Below are 26,060 nucleotides of genomic sequence, written 5' to 3' on the forward strand. Positions count from 1 at the left end.
GAGCTGTTCAACTATATCTAGTCAAAATTACTATTTTTATCAGATGCAAGGCTATGAAACTGGACACAAACAGATAGTCTTCTATACTAAATAGTATTAGGCTAATAGCATCGAATAAAGTACTTTAGGGTAAGTGCTATTTTATCAGCATGCTCAAGGAGCACACTATGGGGTTAATGTTGAAATAGATATAAAGATTATTAGATTCACCTCAGCCGATGACTATTTAAATATTATCTTGGCATGTTCAAAGTAAACCCGATAGTACAGATCTCACTGATGAATATATGCACATTATAATGACCGATTACTGGTAGTGCTGTCTGATTGCCGGTGTCCATAGAAAATGTGCACGTTATAATGACCGATTACCGGTAATAGTAGTTTCGTCTAGTCGGTGGAGCAGAAGGAACGCATAAGGTCCAGTATGCGTGACCAATCAGGGTGGTCGCACACTCTGCGCGCTTTGCCTGTAATGTGCTGTGTCACTGTCTGCCTACACAGACACGCCCTTGCAAGAATCTTATTGTTCCACTAGTTAGTGATTATAATAATCATCACCGTCTGCCAGTGAGAAGTGGCTTGATTGCTGCCCCATTACATAAGTTGTCTTATAACGGTATTAGTATGAATCTTTCAATATTATGAGCAGGGGGTTGGACCAGATGGCCCAGGAGGTCCCTTCCAACTCTACGATTCTATGTCAGTTAATTTTGTGGCTCTGACTTATTATTTTATGATTATTAAATGCAGGGCATGCCCTGATTACTGTCTGAGAGTATGTGGGTGTTATTATAAGCCTCGCTCAGTAGATAGTACTGCAGTCTTGCAGCGCTGGGGTCCTGGGTTTAAATACCACCAAGGAAAACATCTGCAAGGAGTTTGTATGTTCTCCCCGTTTTTGCGTGGGTTTCCTCCGGATTCTCCGGTTTCCTCCCACTTTCCAAAGATATACTGATAGGGAATTTAGATTGTGAGCCTCATCAGGGACAGTGATGATAATGTATGCAAACTGTAAAGCGCTGCGGAATATGTTAGCGCTATATAAAAATAAAGATTATTATTATAAGCCCATGATCATTATATAATAACACATAATAAGCCCCCACCAATTCTCTTCCCCCCAGACAGTAGCCATGATATGCATTAAATAACATAGCCCACCTCAGACAATAGCCATGATGTGCAGTAAATAGCACAGCCTACCCCAGACAGTAGCCATGATGTGCAGTAAATAACGTAGCCCACCCCAGACAGTAGCCATGAAGTGCAGTAATAACATAGCCCACCCCAGACAGTAGCCATGATGTGAAGTAATAACATAGCCCACCCCAGACAGTAGCCATGATGTGCAGTAATAACAGAGCCAACCCCAGACAGTAGCCATGATGTGCAGGAATAACATAGCCCACCCCAGACAGTAGCCATGAAGTGCAGTAATAGCAGAGCCAACCCCAGACAGTAGCCATGACGTGCAGTAATAACATAGCCCAACCCAGACAGTAGCCATGACGTGCAGTAATAACAGAGCCAACCCCAGACAGTAGCCATGAAGTGCAGTAATAACAGAGCCAACCCCAGACAGTAGCCATGATGTGCAGTAATAACATAGCCAACACCAGACAGTAGCCATGACGTGCAGTAATAACATAGCCCACCCCAGACAGTAGCCATGACGTGCAGTAATAACAGAGCCAACCCCAGACAGTAGCCATGAAGTGCAGTAATAACAGAGCCAACCCCAGACAGTAGCCATGATGTGCAGTAATAACATAGCCAACACCAGACAGTAGCCATGATGTGCAGTAATAACATAGCCCACCCCAGACAGTAGCCATGACGTGCAGTAATAACAGAGCCAACCCCAGACAGTAGCCATGAAGTGCAGGAATAACATAGCCCACCCCAGACAGTAGCCATGATGTGCAGTAAATAACATAGCCCACCCCAGACAGTAGCCATGATATGCAGTAATAACATAGCCCACCCCAGACAGTAGCCATGAAGTGCAGTAATAACATAGCCCACCCCAGACAGTAGCCATGATGTGCAGTAAATAACATAGCCCACCCCAGACAGTAGCCATGACGTGCAGTAATAACATAGCCCACCCCAGACAGTAGCCATGACGTGCAGTAATAACAGAGCCAACCCCAGACAGTAGCCATGAAGTGCAGTAATAACAGAGCCAACCCCAGACAGTAGCCATGATGTGCAGTAATAACATAGCCCACCCCAGACAGTAGCCATGACGTGCAGTAATAACATAGCCCACCCCAGACAGTAGCCATGAAGTGCAGTAATAACATAGCCCACCCCAGACAGTAGCCATGATGTGCAGTAAATAACATAGCCCTCCCCAGACAGTAGCCATGATGTGCAGTGATAACATAGCCAACCCCAGACAGTAGCCATGATGTGCAGTAATAAAATAGCCAACCCCAGACAGTAGCCATGACGTGCAGTAATAACACAGCCAACCCCAGACAGTAGCCATGAAGTGCAGTAATAACATAGCCCACCCCAGACAGTAGCCATGATGTGTGGTAAATAACATAGCCCACCCCAGACAGTAGCCATGATGTGCAGTAATAACATTGCCCACCCCAGACAGTAGCCATGACGTGCAGTAATAACATAGCCAACCCCAGACAGTAGCCAGGAAGTGCATTTATAACATAGCCAAACCCAGACAGTAGCCATGATGTGCAGTAATAACATAGCCAACACCAGACAGTAGCCATGACGTGCAGTAATAACATAGCCCACCCCAGACAGTAGCCATGATGTGCAGTAATAACATAGCCAATCCCAGACAGTAGCCATGATGTGCAGTAATAACATAGCCCACCCCAGACAGTAGCCATGACGTGCAGTAATAACATAGCCCACCCCAGACAGTAGCCATGATGTGCAGTAATAACATAGCCAACCCCAGACAGTAGCCATGATGTGCAGTAATAACATAGCCAACCCCAGACAGTAGCCATGATGTGCAGTAATAACACAGCCAACCCCAGACAGTAGCCATGACGTGCAGTAATAAGATAGCCAACCACAGACAGTAGCCATGAAGTGCAGTAATAACATAGCCAACCCCAGACAGTAGCCATGATGTGTGGTAAATAACATAGCCCACCCCAGACAGTAGCCATAATGTGCAGTAATAACATAGCCAACCCCAGACAGTAGCCATGATGTGCAGTAATAACATAGCCCACCCCAGACAGTAGCCATGGCATGCAGTAATAACATAGCCAACCCCAGACAGTAGCCATGAAGTGCAGTAATAACATAGCCAACCCCAGACAGTAGCCATGAAGTGCAGTAATAACATAGCCAACCCCAGACAGTAGCCATGAAGTGCAGTAATAACATAGCCCACCCCAGACAATAGCCATGAAGTGCAGTAATAACATAGCCCACCCCAGACAGTAGCCATGAAGTGCAGTAATAACATAGCCAACACCAGACAGTAGCCATGACGTGCAGTAATAACATAGCCCACCCCAGACAGTAGCCATGAAGTACAGTAATAACATAGCCCACCCCAGACAGTAGCCATAATGTGCAGTAATAACATAGCCAACCCCAGACAGTAGCCATGACGTGCAGTAATAACATAGCCAACCCCAGACAGTAGCCATTAAGTGCAGTAATAACATAGCCAACCCCAGACAGTAGCCATGATGTGTGGTAAATAACATAGCCCACCCCAGACAGTAGCCATGACGTGCAGTAATAACATAGCCAACCCCAGACAGTAGCCATGATGTGCAGTAATAACATAGCCAACCCCAGACAGTAGCCATGACGTGCAGTAATAACATAGCCCACCCCAGACAGTAGCCATGAAGTACAGTAATAACATAGCCCACCCCAGACAGTAGCCATAATGTGCAGTAATAACATAGCCAACCCCAGACAGTAGCCATGACGTGCAGTAATAACATAGCCAACCCCAGACAGTAGCCATTAAGTGCAGTAATAACATAGCCAACCCCAGACAGTAGCCATGATGTGTGGTAAATAACATAGCCCACCCCAGACAGTAGCCATGACGTGCAGTAATAACATAGCCCACCCCAGACAGTAGCCATGACGTGCAGTAATAACATAGCCAACCCCAGACAGTAGCCATGATGTGCAGTAATAACATAGCCCACCCCAGACAGTAGCCATTAAGTGCAGTAATAACATAGCCAACCCCAGACAGTAGCCATGATGTGCAGTAATAACATAGCCCACCCCAGACAGTAGCCATGACGTGCAGTAATAACATAGCCCACCCCAGACAGTAGCCATGACGTGCAGTAATAATATAGCCAACCCTAGACAGTAGCCATGAAGTGCAGTAATAACATAGCCCACCCCAGACAGTAGCCATGAAGTGCAGTAATAACATAGCCAACCCCAGACAGTAGCCATGAAGTGCAGTAATAACATAGCCAACCCCAGACAGTAGCCATGAAGTGCAGTAATAACATAGCCCACCCCAGACAGTAGCCATGAAGTGCAGTAATAACATAGCCAACCCCAGACAGTAGCCATGAAGTGCAGTAATAACATAGCCAACCCCAGACAGTAGCCATGACGTGCAGTAATAACATAGCCAACCCCAGACAGTAGCCATGAAGTGCAGTAATAACATAGCCAACCCCAGACAGTAGCCATGAAGTGCAGTAATAACATAGCCCACCCCAGACAGTAGCCATGAAGTGCAGTAATAACATAGCCCACCCCAGACAGTAGCCATGAAGTGCAGTAATAATATAGCCAACCCCAGACAGTAGCCATGAAGTGCAGTAATAACATAGCCAACCCCAGACAGTAGCCATGACGTGCAGTAATAACATAGCCAACCCCAGACAGTAGCCATGAAGTGCAGGAATAACATAGCCCACCCCAGACAGTAGCCATGATGTGCAGTAAATAACTTAGCCCACCCCAGACAGTAGCCATGATATGCAGTAATAACATAGCCCACCCCAGACAGTAGCCATGAAGTGCAGTAATAACATAGCCCACCCCAGACAGTAGCCATGATGTGCAGTAATAACATAGCCCACCCCAGACAGTAGCCATGATGTGCAGTGATAACATAGCCAACCCCAGACAGTAGCCATGATGTGCAGTAATAACATAGCCAACCCCAGACAGTAGCCATGACGTGCAGTAATAACACAGCCAACCCCAGACAGTAGCCATGAAGTGCAGTAATAACATAGCCCACCCCAGACAGTAGCCATGATGTGTGGTAAATAGCATAGCCCACCCCAGACAGTAGCCATGATGTGCAGTAATAACATAGCCCACCCCAGACAGTAGCCATGACGTGCAGTAATAACATAGCCAACCCCAGACAGTAGCCAGGAAGTGCATTTATAACATAGCCAACCCCAGACAGTAGCCATGATGTGCAGTAATAACATAGCCAACACCAGACAGTAGCCATGACGTGCAGTAATAACATAGCCCACCCCAGACAGTAGCCATGATGTGCAGTAATAGCATAGCCAATCCCAGACAGTAGCCATGATGTGCAGTAATAACATAGCCCACCCCAGACAGTAGCCATGACGTGCAGTAATAACATAGCCCACCCCAGACAGTAGCCATGATGTGCAGTAATAACATAGCCAACCCCAGACAGTAGCCATGATGTGCAGTAATAACATAGCCAACCCCAGACAGTAGCCATGATGTGCAGTAATAACATAGCCAACCCCAGACAGTAGCCATGATGTGCAGTAATAACATAGCCAACCCCAGACAGTAGCCATGATGTGCAGTAATAACACAGCCAACCCCAGACAGTAGCCATGACGTGCAGTAATAAGATAGCCAACCACAGACAGTAGCCATGAAGTGCAGTAATAACATAGCCAACCCCAGACAGTAGCCATGATGTGTGGTAAATAACATAGCCCACCCCAGACAGTAGCCATAATGTGCAGTAATAACATAGCCAACCCCAGACAGTAGCCATGATGTGCAGTAATAACATAGCCCACCCCAGACAGTAGCCATGACATGCAGTAATAACATAGCCAACCCCAGACAGTAGCCATGAAGTGCAGTAATAACATAGCCAACCCCAGACAGTAGCCATGAAGTGCAGTAATAACATAGCCAACCCCAGACAGTAGCCATGAAGTGCAGTAATAACATAGCCCACCCCAGACAGTAGCCATGAAGTGCAGTAATAACATAGCCCACCCCAGACAGTAGCCATGAAGTGCAGTAATAACATAGCCAACCCCAGACAGTAGCCATGAAGTGCAGTAATAACATAGCCAACACCAGACAGTAGCCATGACGTGCAGTAATAACATAGCCCACCCCAGACAGTAGCCATGAAGTACAGTAATAACATAGCCCACCCCAGACAGTAGCCATAATGTGCAGTAATAACATAGCCAACCCCAGACAGTAGCCATGACGTGCAGTAATAACATAGCCAACCCCAGACAGTAGCCATTAAGTGCAGTAATAACATAGCCAACCCCAGACAGTAGCCATGATGTGTGGTAAATAACATAGCCCACCCCAGACAGTAGCCATGACGTGCAGTAATAACATAGCCAACCCCAGACAGTAGCCATGATGTGCAGTAATAACATAGCCAACCCCAGACAGTAGCCATGACGTGCAGTAATAACATAGCCCACCCCAGACAGTAGCCATGAAGTACAGTAATAACATAGCCCACCCCAGACAGTAGCCATAATGTACAGTAATAACATAGCCAACCCCAGACAGTAGCCATGACGTGCAGTAATAACATAGCCAACCCCAGACAGTAGCCATTAAGTGCAGTAATAACATAGCCAACCCCAGACAGTAGCCATGATGTGTGGTAAATAACATAGCCCACCCCAGACAGTAGCCATGACGTGCAGTAATAACATAGCCCACCCCAGACAGTAGCCATGACGTGCAGTAATAACATAGCCAACCCCAGACAGTAGCCATGATGTGCAGTAATAACATAGCCCACCCCAGACAGTAGCCATTAAGTGCAGTAATAACATAGCCAACCCCAGACAGTAGCCATGATGTGCAGTAATAACATAGCCCACCCCAGACAGTAGCCATGACGTGCAGTAATAACATAGCCCACCCCAGACAGTAGCCATGACGTGCACTAATAATATAGCCAACCCTAGACAGTAGCCATGAAGTGCAGTAATAACATAGCCCACCCCAGACAGTAGCCATGAAGTGCAGTAATAACATAGCCAACCCCAGACAGTAGCCATGAAGTGCAGTAATAACATAGCCAACCCCAGACAGTAGCCATGAAGTGCAGTAATAACATAGCCCACCCCAGACAGTAGCCATGAAGTGCAGTAATAACATAGCCAACCCCAGACAGTAGCCATGAAGTGCAGTAATAACATAGCCAACCCCAGACAGTAGCCATGACGTGCAGTAATAACATAGCCAACCCCAGACAGTAGCCATGAAGTGCAGTAATAACATAGCCAACCCCAGACAGTAGCCATGAAGTGCAGTAATAACATAGCCCACCCCAGACAGTAGCCATGAAGTGCAGTAATAACATAGCCCACCCCAGACAGTAGCCATGAAGTGCAGTAATAACATAGCCAACCCCAGACAGTAGCCATGAAGTGCAGTAATAACATAGCCAACCCCAGACAGTAGCCATGACGTGCAGTAATAACATAGCCAACCCCAGACAGTAGCCATGAAGTGCAGGAATAACATAGCCCACCCCAGACAGTAGCCATGATGTGCAGTAAATAACTTAGCCCACCCCAGACAGTAGCCATGATATGCAGTAATAACATAGCCCACCCCAGACAGTAGCCATGAAGTGCAGTAATAACATAGCCCACCCCAGACAGTAGCCATGATGTGCAGTAAATAACATAGCCCACCCCAGACAGTAGCCATGATGTGCAGTGATAACATAGCCAACCCCAGACAGTAGCCATGATGTGCAGTAATAACATAGCCAACCCCAGACAGTAGCCATGACGTGCAGTAATAACACAGCCAACCCCAGACAGTAGCCATGAAGTGCAGTAATAACATAGCCCACCCCAGACAGTAGCCATGATGTGTGGTAAATAGCATAGCCCACCCCAGACAGTAGCCATGATGTGCAGTAATAACATAGCCCACCCCAGACAGTAGCCATGACGTGCAGTAATAACATAGCCAACCCCAGACAGTAGCCAGGAAGTGCATTTATAACATAGCCAACCCCAGACAGTAGCCATGATGTGCAGTAATAACATAGCCAACACCAGACAGTAGCCATGACGTGCAGTAATAACATAGCCCACCCCAGACAGTAGCCATGATGTGCAGTAATAGCATAGCCAATCCCAGACAGTAGCCATGATGTGCAGTAATAACATAGCCCACCCCAGACAGTAGCCATGACGTGCAGTAATAACATAGCCCACCCCAGACAGTAGCCATGATTTGCAGTAATAACATAGCCAACCCCAGACAGTAGCCATGATGTGCAGTAATAACATAGCCAACCCCAGACAGTAGCCATGATGTGCAGTAATAACATAGCCAACCTCAGACAGTAGCCATGACGTGCAGTAATAACATAGCCAACCCCAGACAGTAGCCATGAAGTGCAGTAATAACATAGCCAACCCCAGACAGTAGCCATAATGTGTGGTAAATATCATAGCCCACCCCAGACAGTAGCCATAATGTGCAGTAATAACATAGCCAACACCAGACAGTAGCCATGACGTGCAGTAATAACATAGCCCACCCCAGACAGTAGCCATGACATGCAGTAATAACATAGCCAACCCCAGACAGTAGCCATGATGTGCAGTAATGACATAGCCAACCCCAGACAGTAGCCATGATGTGCAGTAATAACATAGCCAACCCCAGACAGTAGCCATGACGTGCAGTAATAACATAGCCAACCCCAGACAGTAGCCATGAAGTGCAGTAATAACATAGCCAACCCCAGACAGTAGCCATGATGTGTGGTAAATAACATAGCCCACCCCAGACAGTAGCCATAATGTGCAGTAATAACATAGCCAACACCAGACAGTAGCCATGACGTGCAGTAATAACATAGCCCACCCCAGACAGTAGCCATGACATGCAGTAATAACATAGCCAACCCCAGACAGTAGCCATGAAGTGCAGTAATAACATAGCCAACCCCAGACAGTAGCCATGATGTGCAGTAATAACATAGTTCACCCCAGACAGTAGCCATGACATGCAGTAATAACATAGCCAACCCCAGACAGTAGCCATGAAGTGCAGTAATAACATAGCCAACCCCAGACAGTAGCCATGATGTGCAGTAATAACATAGTCCACCCCAGACAGTAGCCATGACATGCAGTAATAACATAGCCAACCCCAGACAGTAGCCATGAAGTGCAGTAATAACATAGCCAACCCCAGACAGTAGCCATGAAGTGCAGTAATAACATAGCCCACCCCAGACAGTAGCCATGAAGTGCAGTAATAACATAGCCCACCCCAGACAGTAGCCATGAAGTGCAGTAATAACATAGCCAACCCCAGACAGTAGCCATGAAGTGCAGTAATAACATAGCCAACACCAGACAGTAGCCATGACGTGCAGTAATAACATAGCCCACCCCAGAGAGTAGCCATGAAGTACAGTAATAACATAGCCCACCCCAGACAGTAGCCATAATGTGCAGTAATAACATAGCCAACCCCAGACAGTAGCCATGACGTGCAGTAATAACATAGTCAACCCCAGACAGTAGCCATTAAGTGCAGTAATAACATAGCCAACCCCAGACAGTAGCCATGATGTGTGGTAAATAACATAGCCCACCCCAGACAGTAGCCATGACGTGCAGTAATAACATAGCCAACCCCAGACAGTAGCCATGATGTGCAGTAATAACATAGCCAACACCAGACAGTAGCCATGACGTGCAGTAATAACATAGCCAACCCCAGACAGTAGCCATGATGTGCAGTAATAACATAGCCCACCCCAGACAGTAGCCATGACGTGCAGTAATAACATAGCCCACCCCAGACAGTAGCCATGACGTGCAGTAATAATATAGCCAACCCTAGACAGTAGCCATGAAGTGCAGTAATAACATAGCCCACCCCAGACAGTAGCCATGAAGTGCAGTAATAACATAGCCAACCCCAGACAGTAGCCATGAACTGCAGTAATAACATAGCCAACCCCAGACAGTAGCCATGAAGTGCAGTAATAACATAGCCCACCCCAGACAGTAGCCATGAAGTGCAGTAATAACATAGCCAACCCCAGACAGTAGCCATGAAGTGCAGTAATAACATAGCCAACCCCAGACAGTAGCCATGACGTGCAGTAATAACATAGCCAACCCCAGACAGTAGCCATGAAGTGCAGTAATAACATAGCCAACCCCAGACAGTAGCCATGAAGTGCAGTAATAACATAGCCCACCCCAGACAGTAGCCATGAAGTGCAGTAATAACATAGCCCACCCCAGACAGTAGCCATGAAGTGCAGTAATAACATAGCCAACCCCAGACAGTAGCCATGACGTGCAGTAATAACATAGCCAACCCCAGACAGTAGCCATGACGTGCAGTAATAACATAGCCAACCCCAGACAGTAGCCATGAAGTGGAGTAATAACATAGCCTACCCCAGACAGTAGCCATGAAGTGCAGTAATAACATAGCCAACCCCAGACAGTAGCCATGAAGTGCAGTAATAACATAGCCAACCCCAGACAGTAGCCATGATGCGCAGTAATAACATAGCCAACCCCAGACAGTAGCTATGATGTGCAGTAATAACATAGCCCACCCCAGACAATAGCCATGAAGTGCAGTAATAACATAGCCAACCCCAGACAGTAGCCATGAAGTGCAGTAATAACATAGCCAACCCCAGACAGTAGCTATGATGTGCAGTAATAACATAGCCCACCCCAGACAATAGCCATGAAGTGCAGTAATAACATAGCCAACCCCAGACAGTAGCCATGAAGTGCAGTAATAATATAGCCAACCCCAGACAGTAGCCACGATGTGCAGTAAATAACATAGCCCACCCCAGACAGTAGCCATGATGTGCAGTAATAACATAGCCCACCCCAGACAGTAGCCATGAAGTGCAGTAAATAATAACACATCATAGACTAATAACTAAGTTAGATTATGAGTGGGTCTATACTGGCCGATTTGTGGCATTAAGTAATTGCTGATTGGCTACGTTTTCCAATTGGCGCATGATTAACAGCCTTCTTAGTCAGACTAACTACAGTTAAGTTGCTCGCAGACCAGTCAGTGATAGATCAGTAATAGATCGATCTGTGAACATAGACTTTCATTTTTCTTAAAAGCACATGCCCTGGTCACAATGTGCTGACGAGTATGACGATTTTTCAGAAAGCCTTTTGCCAGATGAAGGAGTTTTGTTTATTCACTGGGTTACTGGCAGCCTGTGTACAGTGCACAGTTATCAGGAAATATTGATCGTGCAGTGTAAATCCCCCATAAGTGCATGAGAAGGTTGATTAGGGCATGTCCTTACTGTTACTGTCCGTGACAATAAGCAGTGGGAGGAAGTGGGGATGGTGAATGGCATTTAATGGATGATAGCTGCAAATTATTGTTACTATGTTAATAAATTGGCGTTGGGGATATGGATGATTACTGCAATAATTACAGTGATTATATTATGGGGGAAGATAATGCATACTTACCGAAATGTTTTCTCTGATTATATACATTATGTCATGTATTTATTACTGCCTGCTGATATATATTTATGTATACGTTTTTTTCATAGCTGATGCTTGTATAGTTGTATGTATACAGTTTCTTCACTGCTGATATATATTTGTGTAGACTGTTTATTCTTTCCTGGATACTGGTATATACAGTACTCACAGTGTGTGAAATAAGTATTGAACACGTCACCAAGTAAATATATTTCTAAAGGTGCTATTGACATGAAAATTCTCACCAGATGTAGGTAATAACCCATCCAATTCACACAGTACACAAAATAAAATCGTAGATGTCCATAATTTAAGTTAGGTGTGATAATGAGAAATAATAATTAACCCTTGAGTGTTTTTTGTGATGTTAATAAAATTATACTTTTATGGACATTCAAGTGTGCACTGATTATATGTCATGGTCTTTTTTTGCATATGTTCCCCAGGTTTGTTTCCATGCATTTGGTGGCACCTTGTAAATTTTAGTGATCATATTGTAGTGCATTCAGCATCCTTGTTAGTTCCCCTGATAATGAGAAATGACACAGGAAAAAAGTATTGAACATGCTTACTGAAATTTATTTAATACTTCATACAAAAGCCTTTGTTGGTGGTGGCAGCTTCAAGACACCTCCTGTATGGATAAACTAGTCACAAGCCCAATCTTCTACACAAACACTCTTTAAGTCCTGAAGGTTTCTTAATTCCTTCTATGAACTGTGAGCTTTAGTTCCTTCCATACATTTTCTATTGGATTCAGATCAGGTGGTTCGCTGAGCCATTCTAACAACTTTCTTTTTTTTCTCTGAAACTAATTGAGAGTTTCCTTGGATGTGTATTTGGGACCATTGTCTTGTTGAATTGTCCACTCTCATTTCATCTTCATCATTCTGATGGCAGCAGACTGTTATCAAGAGTGTCTCAGTACATTTGGCAATTCATCCTTCCTTCAAGTACATTAAGTTTTCTAGTGGTGTATGCTGAAAAACAGCCCCACACCATGATGTTCCCACCTTCAAAGTTCACAGCTGGTATATGATGTTTTGGGGGGAATATGCAGTTCTTTTTGGCCTCCAAATATGGTATGTATTTTGGCATCCAAAGAGTTCAATTTTAGTCTCTTCTGACCAGACTACATTCTCATAGAATTTCACAGGCTTGTCTAAATGTTTTTGAGCAATATATAAAATCCGCTTGAACATGCTTTTTGCAGAGCAATGACATATTGTGTGGTGAGCGTGCATACAGGCCATGGAGGTTGAGTGCATTACTTATAGTTTTCTTTGAAACAATTGTACTTGCTGATTCCAGGTCTTTCTGTAGCTCTCCACAGGTGATCCTTGGCTCTTGGACAACTCTTCTTATAATTCTTTTCACTCCTCTGTCTTACGATCTACAGTACAAAATAATATTGTGGTACCGTGTTAGCCAGAAAATAGATGTAAATACTTATGTCCCCCCCAAAAATTGAGAAAAGTATTCAAGCAGTGATACCTTTATTGGCTAACCAGAGAAATTATATTTGCAAGCTTTCAAGGCTCAGAAGGCCCCTTCATCAGGCTTGATTACTTGTAACTTCTTTACTTGTAATCTAGCCTGATGAAGGGGCCTTTTGAGCCCTGAAAGCTTGCTTGCAAATATAATTTCTCTGGTTAGCCAATAAAGGTATCACTGCTTGAATACTTTTCTCAATTTTTGGGGGGGACATAAGTATTTACATCCACTCCTCTGTCTAAAATCTTGTCCGATTTATGGTTAAATTATATTCTTCTCACTTGCAGTTTATGGCCTCAACAGTGTTCACTGAAACCTTCAGTAGTTTAGAAATTCTTCTGTAACCAATATCATCAGTATGTTTTGTAACGGTAAGGTTGTGAAGGTCTTGAGAAGGTCACTGGTTTTACTCGTCAAGAGATGTTTCTTGTGTGGCACCTTGCTACTGAGACACATTTTTATAGGTCACCAGTTGAACCAGCTGATATTATTTTTCACTAAGTGGCAGGAGTGCTTTCAAATTACAGATAGATTTCAGCTTACTTTCCATGGCTTTTTGCACCTCTCTTTCCTCATGTGTTCAATAAGTTTTCCCTGTCTCAAATCTCATTATTGCATATAACTTAATCTATGGTTTTATTTCTTTGCCTGTGTGGACTGGATGGGTTGTTACAGAAATCTGCTGAAAATTTCATGTCAATATCATCTTCAAAAATATATTTACTTGGAAAATTTGTGATGTGTTGAATGCTTATTTTACCCCTGCATATATTTGTTTTTTTGCTGGTGATAAATATTTATGTGTCCGGTTTATTCACTGCTGAATTTTGACATAATTTTGTAAATTTGGTCTGTTCATGCTGAGATATATTTGTATGTACAGTTTTTTCAAGCATACAGGTTCACAATCTCACCAACGTGACTGATCAACCTGTTTGTTCACCTTCTGCACCCATCTGCAATGGTTGGTCATATGGCCAGTATCGTCAGTGTAATTATTTTCACTCTCACTGTCACTCTTGTTCCATTTCTGTGCCTGGGATAATGCAATTTTTTTCCCAAGATAAATATGAGTTAGATGCTATCAATAATGCCACAGTTCTCACTAATGACAAATATTGTTGCCTCTTCTAAAGGCTTCAGTAGGCGACACACATCCCTCACTAGCTGCCAATTGCGGATTTCAAAGTAGCCAAAGCTCAAGAATGTCAGTTGCATTATATAATCTGTCACCATTTACACTGTAAATTTGTTGCAAATCAGATGACACTCAAGCAAACCGCAAGCAGGGAGTGCTTTGCATTGTAAGAGAGGTTGAAATGACTTGACACTTTTGTGTCATAGTCATCACATCCCTCAAGCGGTTGTATATTTTTTCATTTTCCCCAATTAAATTGAAATTGCGCACCATAGATGGAGCGAGAAGCTCAGGTACAGTCAGCGGGGAGTCATCCAGGGTTAAAATTACTAGTTGATACACAGCAGCAACATGTCAGCCTGCATGGTTTTTGTTGCCCAGGCTTTGAAGCTGTAAAACTTCTTGACAGGACATTACCTTGAGTGAACAAAAAGAATGGGAGCAGTGGGTTATGCTACACTGTGCCCATTTGTTGTTGGGGTTGGATTTTTGTCTGTTGAAGAATCATAGAATCATAGAATCATAGAGTTGGAAGGGACCTCCTGGGCCATCTGGTCCAACCCCCTGCTCAAAGCAGGATTCGCTAAATCATCCCAGTCAGATGTCTGTCCAGCCTCTGTTTGAAGACTTCCATTGAAGGAGAACTCACCACTTCTCATGGCAGCTTGTTCCACTCATTAATCACTCTAACTGTCAAAAAGTTTTTTCTAATATCTAATCTGTGTCTCCTCCCATTCAGTTTCATCCCATTGCTTCTAGTCTTTCCTTGTGCAAAAGAGAATAAAGTTGATACTTCTACAATGTGACAGCCCTTTAGATATTTGTAGACAGCTATTAAGTCTCCTCTCAGTCTTCTCTTTTGCAAACTAAACAATCCCAAAACCTGCAACCTTTCCTCATAAGACAGGGTTTGCAGACCGGTCACCATTCTGGTTGCTCTTTTCTGAACTTGCTCCAGTTTGTTGATGTCTTTTTTAAAATGTGGTGCCCAAAACTGGACACAATATTCCAGATGAGGTCTGACCAAAGAGGAGTAGAGGGAAATAATGACTTCACGTGATCTAGACTGTATGCTTCTGTTACTACATCCTAGAATTGCTTTTGCCTTTTTTGCTGCTGCATCACACTGTTGACTCATATTCAGTCTGTGATCTATTAGTATACCCAAGTCTTTTTCACATGTGCTGTTGCTTAGGCCTATTCCTCCCATTCTGTATATGCATTTTTCATTTTTATTGCCCAGATGTAGTACTTTACATTTTTCCCTGTTAAAAACCATTCTGTTAGTTGCTGCCCACGTCTCCAGTTTATTTATATCTTTTTGAATCCTCTCTCTCTCTTCTCTAGTATTAGCTATCCCTCCTAGCTTTGTGTCATCAGCAAATTTAATCAGTTTACCCTCAATTCCTTCATCTAAATCGTTGATAAAGATGTTGAACAATACAGGGCCCAGGACAGAGCCCTGTGGTACCCCACTTGAGACATTCTTCCTACTGGATGTGCAGCCATTTACGACCACTCTTTGGGTCTGATCACTAAGCCAGTTATGAATCCACCTAACAGTTGCCTTGTCCATTCCATACTTAGTCATTTTTTCAATAAGGATTGTATGAGATACTTTGTCAAATCCTTTGCTGAAGTCAAGATATACTATATCTACAGCATTTCCTTGATCCACCCAATCAGTGATTCCGTCATAGAAGGAAATTAAGTTAGTCTGACATGACTTATTAGTTACAAACCCATGCTGACTCTGTTTAATCACTTCATTCTTATCCAGGTACTGACATACATGTTGTTTAATAATTTGTTCAAAGATCTTTCCTAGTATAGAAGTCAGACTCACCAGCCTATAGTTGCCTGGGTCCACCTTCTTCCCCTTTTTGAAGATAGGAACAACATTTGCTCTTCTCCAGTCTTCTGGGACTTCTCCTGTTCTCCAAGAATTTTCAAAGATTATGGAGAGGGGTTCAAAAATTTCTTCTCCTATCTCCTTCAGTACTCTGGGGTGTAATTCATCTGGACCTGGAGACTTGAATTTATTTAGGTTAGCTAAGTGTTTCCTCACTATCTTTCTGTTTATAGATATCCTGGATTCTTCTATTCCCTTAATAGGACAGTGAAGAACAACAGTTGATGTTACATTTCCTTTCTGAGAGAAAACAGATGCAAAATAGGAATTTAAAAGTTCGGCCTACAGAGGAGTTGCAGGAAGAGATAGATAAATGTTGCCCAGTAGTTGAAGCAGGTGCAGCCATTTAGCTTGACTAAAGTTTGCAAATTTACATCTGAATCCGGAACACTTCTGGCACAATGTCGTTTGGACACATGAAACCAAAGAAGAGGTGTTTGGCCATAATGCCTCTCACAAACAAAAGCAACATAGCACAAATACCTCATACTAACTGTCAAGCACAGTGATGGAAGGGTGATGATTGGGGCACATTTTACAATCACAGGACTTGGGTACCTTGCAGTCATTAAGTCAACCATGAACTAGAGTCAAATGTGAAGTTATCTATCCAAAAGCTAAAGCTTGGCCGAAACTAAGTAATGGAACCGGGCGATGATCCCATGGACATTATCAAATCTTAATAAAATGAAAAGAATTAAGGTGTTGCAATCGCCCAGTCACCATGAACTCAACCGAAATGTTGTGGCGAGCCATTATAGGAAATCTGTCAGTATGGTCAACTTTCCTAAATCAAAATGGGCATGCAGGTCAAAAAAAGTTGAATAAAATTATACCCTGGTGTCTGCAATCCAATGTCTTAGATGCCTTTTTTTCAGAGAGTAAAGAATCCACATCTTTCTTAATATGTAAACGAGCTGGTAAACTTTATGGGCTGGACATAGATCTCCCTGAGCATCTGTCTACAAAGCATATTTTATATGAAAGGGGTTTTTTTTACCAGTGTGATATATAATGACTGACAGTCTATTCTCCCGATTTCACTGCAGAGCTGTGACTGATTACAAATAGCACAGTACAGCAGAGCTGATCTTTGTTTCATTATAAACGCATCTGCATCTCCCATAATGCTGTCAGCTCAGCTGTACTTCCCATATTTCACACTGACAAGCAAAAGAAAGTTGTAGAAGCACTACAGGAGGAGAACTACAGATGTGTTTGTAATGAGACAAAGTTCAGCTGTGCTGTACTGTGTTCATTGAAATCACACAGCTCTGCGGTGAGATCAGGAGACTCATTATGTGTCACTCTGATAAACATTTGATTTCAGGTATCAATTAATAATTTTATTCAACTTTTTATGACCTGCATGCCTATATAGACTGCTTAGGTCTTTTAAAAATATTTATTTTTACGCCATAACCACTTTTTATAATTTTCTTTGTTTTAAAATTCTTTACTGTACTCGCTTTACAGCTATAATCCCTATAACTGCACTTTTTTAAATTTATTTCCTGTGATGTTCCATTTAATAGCAAATAACAAGATCCCAAGTACAGAGTACATAATAGTAATCCTTCTTGAGTCACCCTCAGTGACTTTTTGGAGACAAATCCCCTATGGAGCTCCTGATATATAATAACACCAAGCAAGCGGAGCAATAACCACCATAATAACAGAATATCCAAAAATATTGAAGAAGTATTTAATGTAATAGTATCAAAATATAAATTTCACATAGATGAATGTCAACCTGTGAGCAAATAGGTAAGGGAGGGAAGGTGGTGAACTTGGGACAAATGGGTGGTGGTGAAATACCTGCTGCTCCAAAGTTGGACTCCCGTTCTAGTTCCTCCAATGCAGCAATAGCCTCGTTTTCAAGGGTAGATTTCAATGGTTGTCCAGATTGTGATTTTGAATGTAGTTTATGTAACACCAGTTTCCGAGAGAAGAGGTGGAGGTCCTTTAGTGCTAGAAAAAAATTAAAATTGTTAGAAGGAGAAAAAGTTAACCCCAAACTTAAAACCTCTTTCTGGGCCTCTGATAGAGAATGTGAGTATAAGTTAATCACCTCTAAGGTATTAGGCCTTGGTTTCTTCTCAACAGGAGAGGACGTGGAATTGTTCCGTTTGTAATTTTTCTTTCCTCCCCATTTGGGCCTATTGATCTGGAGGTAATCCTTTCTATCCCAAAGGGTCTTAAAATTATCTGGACCCCTGCGTTTATCCTCAGCGGACGATAGTGATGAGATCGGCGTGGATCTCGCTCTGGAGAAGGACGGTCTCGATCCTGACTTTCGTTTCCATTTATATACTTGATCGTTTTGGAGATCAGATTGATCTCGTTAGAATTTCTGTGTTTTTACTTTCACAATCTTCTTCCCCCACTTATTTTCATCCTCATCAATTTCACTTTTGAGTTGTTTCACCCTTTCAGGAGAAAGATGTTTATTAATACTATCCTCAACAGATTTTAGTTCCGTATTGATCTCAGTCAGGGAAACTTCGTTAGATTTAATCAGTAATTCCAAAAAAGTTTTGGAGCATAGTGATACTGCTCCTTCCCAAGCTTTAATAAAATCGTCATTGTTGATGGGAAAAGAGGGGAAGACCTGAACCCTTAACCCACGTGGGATCAGTCCACTCATAACATATCTTTCCAAAAACGCTTTATTCCACCAAAGGCGGGTGCGTCTATACAGCAACTCTTTGTATCGTTTAATTAATTCGACATCATCTCTGGACCTCTAATCATTAAAGGCACCCGGGCCACCGTCAAACACTCTATTCAGTTTTGTTTGCCATGTTTTTTTACGTTCGCGGAAGTCCATCTGACCTGAGATGGAAGCTGTGAAGACACAGAAAACAATAAATAAGATCCCAAGTACAGAGTACATAATAGTAATCCTTCTTGAGTCACCCTCAGTGACTTTTTGGAGACAAATCCCCTATGAAGCTCCTGATATATAATAACACCAAGCAAGCGGAGCAATAACCACCATAATAACAGAATATCCAAAACAAAAAAATTAAAGAAGTCTTTAATGTAATAGTATCAAAATATAAAATTCACATAGATGAATAGTACAGCATGGGCATCTTTGCCCTTTTCCAACATGGCACCGACTCCCTTATTCTACCAGTGCGCATGTCTTTGGTGCAGACTCCGCCCCCACTTCCTGCTCTGGGCGTCTTTCAGCGTTCTGTGCCTCCCACTGTGGGACGCTTGAACTCTGTGATGCCTGGGGAGGTGTGGTGATGCGGCGTCTCATGTCACCAATTACATGCGCCACCAATGACAGTATTAACAGGGGATATAAAAGGCAAGGAGGGGCACCTATCTGAGCAAGGCCCCCCGAGGAAGCAACTGCGAAACGTGAGTAGGGGCACGTTCCTGCACACCAGATAAGGACATGGGTAAGATTAACCCCTGATTACTCTGTCTCTATGCCGCCTGTTTTTGTCCCATATACCTGGATCCATTTATTAGCCATGATTGCATGTGTACGGGGATCTACTACAGGGAAGAGTACTATATGGTGACTGGGGTTTATTATTCTCTGATGGCATTATACTATAGACTAAGGGATATGATCCTAATTAAGGAACTAATACCTCTTGTTTCTTAGCCCATTTATTGTCCATGTCTGGATGCAGGACTGCTTTTTCATCCGTTTTTTCCCGGGTCATGTGTTAACAACTATCTGTTTCGTGTTACATGCTGTACTATTCTTCTATGTGAATTTTATATTTTGATACTATTACATTAAAGACTTCTTTAATATTTTTGGATATTCTGTTATTATGGTGGTTATTGCTCCGCTTGCTTGGTGTTATTCCATTTAATAGCAGTCTCAAACGGGACTTCACAGTACGTGGCCATGGGGAGGTGCTGCGGTCACTCACCCACCATCTATCACCACCCAATGATTATGGCCTTAATCAATCATGGTGATTGCAATGGAGGCAGGGAAATGTCACTGCAGCTTCCTTCACCACCAATTCTCATTCAATAAAACAAGAAGTCATCAGGGGGTGGTGATGGAAGCAGTGTGAGTGACAGATGTGCTGCTGCAAAATTTCTGTCAAAACCCTGAAACAAATTGTCATCAGGCACGGCACTGCTGTCATTCACAATGCTTAACCCCTTAATGACCGCTGATACGCCTTTTAACAGCGGTAGTTAAGGGTACTTTAATCACAGCGCCGCTTTTTAAGTGTACAAAAATTAAAAGTTTGAAAATTGCTAAATTTTCAAAATTTTAGCCAAATTTCCATTTTTTTTCATAAATAAACGCAAGTTATGTTGAAGAAATTTTACCACTGACATGAAGCACAATATGTCACAAAAAAAATTCTCAGAATCAGTGGGATACGTTGAAAAGTTCCAGAGCTATTGTAACAACCATGCCGTCATCACTGCATGGCCTCCCATCCCCCACACACCCACTTACTCACTACTCTGGGCCATGCTGTGAGTTCTGTCTGCTACCGGCTCCATGCTGTGTGCCTCTTGCTTCCTGCCTACGCACTGCATGCTTCCTGGTTGTGTGCATAGGGGGGCGGCACCGGCACTCTGGTTCTTATGGAATCAGTGTGCACCTGCCTAATGTGTCCCTGGCCAATTACCAAGAGGTCTCCAGTACTTAGGGCAGCTTCACCCGGACGAAACTGCCTGAGCAATGCCTTTACTCAGTTAGTGTCTTGCTACTGAGTTGCCAGGTCCTGTCCTGTGTTTTGCCTTCTCTGGAGGCTTGATTCCTAGTCCTGTATCTGTGCCTGTCTGCTCTGCCCTCCAGGAGGCAGAATATCCTGGTCTCTGTGTCCTTGTTCCTAGCCTTGCCTTGTACCTGTCCATCCACCCTCCAGGAGGCGGAATATCCTGGTCCCTGTGCTATTGTTCTTTGCCTTGTCTGGTACCTGTCCTCTCTGCCCTCCAGGAAGCAGTATATCTCGGTTTCTGTGTCTTTGCTCCAGTGCCTTGTCTCACACCATTACCTTGTCTGAGCTCTGTCCTACCTCTGTCTCTCGGTCTCCTTGTCTGTGCCTCCTTTCCCTGCTGTGTCTATCCTTGTGTCCTCTCCATCTGCCTGTGCTCCGCACTACTGTGGCTCTGCCTGCTCTGCACTCTTGAGGCTCTGCCTGTGCTCTGCAGTCTTGTGGTTCTGCCTGTGCTCCGCACTCTTGCAGCTCTGCCGGTGCTCAGCACTCTTGTGGTTCTGCCGGTGCTCCACACTCCTGTGGTTCTGCTTTGTTCTACTTTGTTCTGTTTCTGCTGCTGCAGAACCTCTTGCTGCTAACTGCAGCTTCTCTCTGCAGCCTTGCGGTTCTTCTCCAGTGTCAACAGGTCCAAACCTGTTCCTTCATACACCACTCCTTCCTGCCAGTACCAATACCTGCACCTCCTGTGTGAACAGGTCTCTACCTATTCCATACACCACTCCTTCCTGCCCGTGTGCCAGTGTCTCAGCCGTGCCCACCTGCCTGTTTCTCAGCCGTGCCCGCCTGCCTGTGTCTCAGCCCTGCCCGCTGCCTGTGTCTCAGCCTTGCCCGCCTGCCAGCATCTCAGCTGTGCCCACCTGCCAGCATCTCAGCCGTGCCCACCTGCCAGTGTACCAGCCGTGCTCACCTGCCTGTCTGCCTGTAGCACCTGGCAGCTACCTGCCGCACAACCCTGACCTCACTATCAGAGGCTCCAGTGAAGACTGAGGTAGCTGCATTAGTTATGCCCCTTCCAGTGAGTCCACAACCCCCTCACTTGCACCAACCTGCCAAGGCGCGAGCGTGATAGCTATAACCTCATAAAGTGACAGTGGTCAGAATTGCAAAAATTGGCTTGGTCATTAAGTACCAAATTGGCTCTGTCACTAAGAGGTTGAAAATACACATTTATAGAGGGCATTATATGTATCAGACAGCCCATTTAAGGGTTTTTTTGCCAAGATATAATGTTATCCACCATCCATTGGGAAATAATTGCTAATGGCTGGATATCTGACCTCTACAGTCTGAAGAGCCCCAAATGGAGTGGAGGTTCAGCATGTGCACCTCTCCTACAATAATTTTTAGCACCCTTACATTGGGAAGAGAGCAAAAGTGCTTGGCCTCCGCTCCAATCAGTTGGAGCTCCTTACAGTCCTGTTCACAGGATCAATGGGGTCCCAGTGGTCAGACCCTCTTCAATCAAGGAGTTATGTTTTCATATCTTGGTGAAAAAATAGTTACTATTTGAAACCATCAGCAAATTCATTTTTATGATTGCAGTCTTGCATGCTGTCCCTAAATATCCTAATTCAAATATGTTGAACAATAAACTATTCTAAATGTGATCCAGCTCTTGAAGGTAAATTCTTTTCAAACATTTTTATTTTTCACAAGTGATTCCAACCTCTGGTCAGAAGGTGTCAATGTTGCTGCTGTTGACCATGTTGCATTTTTGTTAGAAACTGTTTTGATTTTTCATGTAATAAAAGCACTGATATGTTATAAGATGGATTTGTCCTGCATATCGTAGACGTGCTAAGGAAATGAAAACATATGCTATTTACTGCAGTTGATCTATAAACATTAATCAGTTGTCACTTTTGCCTGAGAGCTCTCAAGCTGGAAAGAGGGGTATAGCAGGACAGAATAAAATATTTTATTCCCTTCAGGCGATAAGAAGTGTGAACTGATTCATAAGCAGAAAAGATGGACCCTCAGGTTATTGCAAATTGTGGGTTCTTATTCCAGGAAGAATTCTGAAAAGACAATTTTACTGTTTATACCTTCTGCCCATAAATAATCAATGGAATTAAAAATAGGCTTCTATGTATTTATTACAATATATCTATATCTTTCCAGAGTAAAAGATTGTACATTTTTTCAAAATGGGTGAAGTTCATTCCATCTCAAGACTACATATTATTTATTAAAGTTTATTACTTTTTTGTGCATTCCTAAAGCCATGTTTTCTTTATCAGGCATCTGAAGTTTGTACCAGGTAATATTACTGGCATTTAATGGTACAGCTATTCAGTGATGAGCTGGTTATCACCACCATGTCCAATGCCTGTAGGGCTCAGTGTCCATCCTGACATGTATAAGCAATGGTGTCAGTACTGCACGATGGAAAAATGATACCATACAGATCTATGGCATTAATGGGTCTGAAATATTTCTTGGACACTGATGTTATTAACACTAATATTTAAACATTCACTTATCTGTGTGGCACTTCATTAATTAAATAATTTTGTAACTTTTGCAGTTTAAAGCACTTTCCAGTGGTCTATGGGGAATGAGACATATAGACACCCTGAAAGCTCAGGATTCAAGATTCATGTTTAATAATTATTGCAAATAGAATTTCCGGGGAAAATTTGGCAAAGCCAACCAATGTGAATTTCTAAAGATCTGCTCATCTCTAATCAATACCTTTACAAGCTTGTAAGATTCATAAGGCTTCAGCATTAAAAAAAATAATAATAATAATATAGACAATGTTATCTTACGTAAATGCATTCATTTTGGACTAAAAATAATTTTTGCAGTTGGGTTTCGTTAAAAAAAATTACACAGTTTGCCCTCAATAGCCTTTGTGTTGCACAGTTTATTGCTGACTACAGAATGGGTAACTGAGAATTCATCCGTGATCTTATTTTGACGTCTAACAAAGCATTCACATAAAATTTTTTAGTTTAAATCTGTGTGAATGTATATTCAGGGTAGGTGTAATAATGTATTCACTAATCGCCATCTTCTCCAGTCCTCTTCTGAGTCACATGAAGTTTTCACTTGCCAGATCACACAGGGGTGACTAGGAGCCTCACCCAATCCGACACTTTGGACATGCAACAGTTAACGACACCGCAGAGACAAGGGAGGTGATCTAGGTGCTACTCCAGGACTGACTTTGGGTAGATGGCGGCTGATCCCTAGGAGTGGATAGCTGGAATGGCCTGGGGAAATGGCCAACAGATGCAGACAGGCAGACAAAATGACAGGAACCGCAGGTGCAGACAGGACAGTCTAACGGACAGATGAGCACTAACGGGTGCAGCCGGCTCGGCTGCTGTTGAGGTAAGCACTGGTGGGTGCAGCTGGCTCTGCTGCCGTTGAGGTGAGCACTGGCAGGTGCAGCAGACTCGGATACAAGTACAGGGACCTGAGAAATGACGAGCACGTTAGGAACAAACTCACAACATTGCACAGACATCTCCATGTTGGAGGAGGCGGTTTAAATAATAAGTGACCTCCAGCTATTGGTTGGGGACACTTTAGAGGAACGCGCATGGCCCCTTTAAGAAAGAGGAAATGTGCGTGCGTGCGCTCTAAGCACAGTGCCTGAAGATCTGCTAGGAGTGCATGCACCCCGGGCAGCAGCAGACCCGGAAGGTGCAGGACGGGAGCCTGATGTCTCTGCAGAGAGAGAGGAACTGCAGGCAGAGATGCGGGAACTATAGTGTGCGATCTGATTCTCGGATGCTTTCACAGCATGCTGCGATTCATTTCTCATACCAATCGGCATGAGGAAATAATCACAGATGTGAGCCGCATAAAAACACTGGTGCGGTGTTTTTTATTACCTAGCACTAGGGCGTGTTATTCACTCATGTGAGCAAGCCATTACATTACAAGTCTGTGGAGCATCAGAATTAGGCTTCATAGATTTACACTGTAAGGCAAAGGCCACACTATCAGTATTTAGTCAGTATTTCACATCAGTATTTGTAATCCAAAACCCGGAGTAGGTCAAACACGCAGAATTCGTGCACTTGTTTCTATTATACCTTGTCCTCTGATTGTTCCTCACCTGGTTTTGGCTTACAAATGCTGAGAAAAAAATACTGAACAAATACTGATGGTGTGGCCGTAGCCTAATAGCAACTTCCAGCTCAAATATAAACCACAGTGTGAGCCAGCAAGTCGGAAAAGCTGTCACTTAACAGAAGAGAACCAGCGTGACACTGGAAAACAGTGGAGATGGTGATCGATGAGCATATAAATACACCTACACTATACTAATTCACACAAATTTACTCCATAAAAATATTATTGGGAGTACTTCTTTAAGAGTTTGAAACTTTTATCTGTCTTTTTTGAGATCCTCTCCTCTGATTTATAACCAGACACCACATCAAAGTTGAATGTGCATGGAAATGAACAATCCGTGAAAGCCAAATGCTAAACCAAGTCGCTAAAATGATTTTGACTCAAATCTATGCATTTAAGTAAAAAACAAAAATGTCTCCAGAGGTGGGCAACCCAATACAAGCATACAGATATGGCCATAAATCTCCAAAAATCTGATCTGATAATATCATTTGAAAAAAAGTCATGATCATGTTAGTCAATAGTTTATTAAGTGTTAGAGTAATGAGAAATATTATGAGCAGCAGCTAAAACCTAAAAATGCAGAACGATAGGACAGTTATCACTTACGGTATTTTTCGATGCTAAAATAAAAATCATCTGGGATCAAAAAAAGAAATACATTTGTAAACGCTGAATTACTTCAATTTATATTAAAAAAAGGGAAGGGGAGCTGTCACGGTTCCACCCCTCAGGGTGTCTGGAATGCAGTTACTGAGTGCTGACAGCTTGGCCATCCAATTAGGTACAGGGGCGTGCTGAAGCTGTCAGTACTTTGATGGACAGCATGACCATTCAATCTGGTACAGGGGCATGCTGAGCTGTCAGTGTGTTGACAGCTCGACTATCCAATCTGTGACTGGGAGGCGTCACTGTCTCAGGCGTTCACTATCTGGGGGGAATGCCATGCCTACTTAACTGAGCAG

Source organism: Dendrobates tinctorius, unplaced genomic scaffold, assembly GCF_039654945.1.
Source record: "Dendrobates tinctorius isolate UK_male_01 unplaced genomic scaffold, ASM3965494v1 ptg000070l, whole genome shotgun sequence".
Taxonomy (NCBI): Eukaryota; Metazoa; Chordata; class Amphibia; order Anura; family Dendrobatidae; genus Dendrobates; species Dendrobates tinctorius.